This window comes from Arachis ipaensis, chromosome B10 (assembly GCF_000816755.2).
Source record: "Arachis ipaensis cultivar K30076 chromosome B10, Araip1.1, whole genome shotgun sequence".
Taxonomy (NCBI): Eukaryota; Viridiplantae; Streptophyta; class Magnoliopsida; order Fabales; family Fabaceae; genus Arachis; species Arachis ipaensis.
The window spans coordinates 581,963-585,506 of NC_029794.2; the positions used below are offsets into that span (position 1 = coordinate 581,963).

At 24.3% G+C, this 3,544-nt stretch overlaps 1 long non-coding RNA gene across 1 annotated transcript in view; it reads right to left on the reverse strand.

Moving 5' to 3' along the window:
• LOC110267460 overlaps nucleotides 2,748–3,544 on the reverse strand; it is a 17,446-nt gene continuing 16,649 nt past the window's right edge. The window contains exon 3 of the long non-coding RNA XR_002355107.1: nucleotides 2,748–2,854. This is a non-coding gene — a long non-coding RNA (uncharacterized LOC110267460). The remainder of the gene's footprint in view (nucleotides 2,855–3,544) is intronic.

The following is a 3,544-nucleotide window of genomic DNA, read 5'->3' on the forward strand; positions in this document are numbered from 1 at the left end:
AAAAAAAAAAATTACTTGGATTATATTTAATTGATTCATGTATAAATGGACAACAGTACGTCCCATGTTGTACGTGCAAATTAAATTAAAAAGAAAAAGTTATCTTTCTCATATATTTATAAGGTTTGGTTAATTAGGGTTATAGTCTTGTCCATTTTCAGAGATCTCACTATTCTAATTTTTTTATTGGAACAGACATACATATGATGCTGAAAATGAACCAATGGAACAAAATAGTAATTTGGTTTTCTTTTTTAGAGAGAATCATATGGATATTTTATTTTATTTTATTTTATTTATTTTTTGTTTAATTACTCTATTGGTCCTATAGTTTTGTGAAATTTTTAATTAGGTCTCTATACTTTTTTTCTTTTTAATTGAGTCCCTACACTAAATTTTTTTTTCAATTAAGTTTTTCTTATTAATAGTAATTGGCTTAATTTTATAGGGACCCAAATAAAAAAAAATTGGTATAGAGACCTAAATAAAAGGAAAAAAAGTGTAGGGACCCAATTAAAAAAAAATTAGTGCAAGGTCTCAATTAAAAAAAAATATAGGAACCTAATTAAAAATTTTGCAAAACTATAGAGACCAACAGAGTAATTAAATCTTTATTTTTTTTAATTCAGGTTGGTAGATAGTGTTGCTATATATACTTTATGAAAAAGCTTAATTATGTAATGTGTAATAATCCTCATCACTTTAAACAACAGTTTCTTCTTTGAGCCACTAGATGTCAACATCTTAAGAGTCTTGCACTTGCTCAATTTTTTGTGCTAAATTCGATCTTCTAATCCAAATTAAAGTATGCTCTTTTTATTTTTTAATTTTATTAATTTTTTTTTCTCTTCTTGTTGTGCAAGAAAAGCAAAGCAAAACATTGATGTTTGATGATGGTGGGAATTAATTGATGAAAAGGCTAATCTTTGCGCAATAGTAGTTAGGATTCTGTTTGCATAAAACAATCTCTTTATTTATTCTTGAAAATGAAATTTCATGCATCGGAAAAGATTGATCACTTTAATTTAATTAATTAATTTGTTAGGTTAAATAATAATTAAAGAAGATATACAGTAACTCTCTTATAATTAAAAGTAACTGTTTAATTTGTTTCTATGATGCATAGACACTGATACGGACACGAATACGGGACACGACACGACTCGGGACACGCCGACATGCGAATTTTAAAATCTTACATGACACGGGGATACGCATACATATAAAATATAAAGCATTTAGATAAATTGTAATGATATTTTGATATTTTATTGATATTAAAATATAAATTAAATTTTTTAATTATTTTTAATGTCTTATTTTAATTATATCAAGTATTTAAAATATTTTTTGTTTTAATAAATAATAATATATACTATATCTAAATTTATTTTAAAAATATATGTTAAGAATAAGACAGGACGCAATGACATATGATGGTATTTAGGTGTGTCCAGGTGTGTCTGATCTGGAGAAGAATTTTTTATTTTTTATTAAGACACGGTTGGACACAGTAGACACGCGTGTCGGACGAGTGTCGATAAGTGTCGTGTCCGAAATGTGTCCGACACGCGAACACGACAACTCAACGAAGTGTCCGTGCTTCATAAATTTGTTTTAATTGCGGACATAAATTAGAGAAAATGAAAAGAAAAAATTTAGAGCAACTTATTAGCTATATTTGTGTATGTGATTATTATGAAAATATTTAATAATGAATATATATTATCTAATTTTTTCCCTCCTTGAACAATTACTTGTGAAAAAAATTCTCCAAATTAACTTAAACAACTATTTTCAACTAGAAATAATAAATTATGCTTTAAGAAGGAAAACTATATAGTTTACATAAATTAAATAAATATATTGAGATGTATGTGAATGAATAAAAGCTTCATATAAATTAAAAAAAATAATAATAATACGTCAAGTCATATCTAGAATTAGATAAGTGTGTAATAATTAGTTGGATACAGGAGGATAAAGTTTGAAACATGCATAGATGCACTAAGTATGAAAACCATGGATTATATATATAGAAGAGTAGTGGCTCTAGCTACCATGGTATTGTATGTGAAAGCATTAGGTTTTTCCCACTTTTGATGTGTGAGGCACACATATACACACTTATGAGCTTTATTCAACATGTTGTTTGAAATTAAAACTTTTATATGCTTTTCCCACTTTGATATGGAAGAACCACTACTTAGCCTCATATTCAACATGTGCTATTGTCTACCATTGTAGGGTCCTTCATTTCTTTTCACTTATTATCAAACAAATAAACAATAAGATAAAGTATAAGAAAGTTTTTAAGTAATAGAAATTGAATTCAACTTTTAAATTTATCAATTTAATATAATTAATTAAATTTATAGAATAAAATCACAAAATAAAAAAGATATAATAATAATTAAGATTAACGATTAAAAATTACTAAAATACCGATGTACCAGTATATTTAAAAGTTTTTCGTATAAATATATTTCTTATATTTTTTATCTTTAAAATTTGTCACAAATTTTGAAAATACTTTTAAATTTTATTTTTTTTAATTTTATTCCTAAAATTTTTTATTTACATCAAATATAGCTCTGACACCTAAATTTTTAAAAAATTTAGGACTAATTCAGTAATGATGCGTGATAACTATATCTGATTTATTTGTATTGAAGGTTGTTATTGTGAAATTGTAAATGAATTGATTCTAAATTTTTCAAAAAATTAGCTGTCAGAGATATATTTATATTTGATGTAAATTGAAAACTTTAGGACAAAATTAAAACAAAATAAAACTTAAGATTATTTTTAAAATTTTTAACAAATTTTAAGGACAAAAAATATATATTTTACCCTAAACAATATTATTATTGTTAATTTCTATTATTATGTTCCCATCTCAAAATTAATGAGTGATAGAGATTAAAGCCAAACCTTCCAAATCAATACTTAAATATGTCTAGTGAACGTGGTTACATATATATGGTTGCCATTATTATAGGGTTTTGATTAATTAGTTATGTTATTATTAATTATGTCTAAATAATATGATTTTTTGTTTTTAATTAGTAAAAATAATATAATTAAATTCGTAGCATGATTGAGAGAGAATTTTCTTGTACTAAAATTTTTCATTCTTTTTCATGCCTAGAAATATCAAAGTGTTTTAAGATAAATTAAAGATGAGACAAAAATATTATTGGATTTCTGTTCCTGATGCATTTGTTCTTTAATTTAGTTTTTAGAGTAGCGTTTTTAAGTTGTCCTGATGTGACACAAATATAGTTAGTTAATTAGAATGGGGACAATTTTTACTAATTTTTAAAAGGTAAAAAAAAAAAATTAATCATCATCATACAAAAACTTTTTGGCTTCTCTATGTAATTATGTATATCACGGGTAAACAAACAAGTTTATCTATTATTACCTTCCTTTTTATTTAATTTATACATTAAAACTTAAAAACAACTTCCAAACACTCTATTTAAAAGAAAATGAAGAAATATTATTTTAAGATAGAACATTATATATTTTTGTTTCTTTC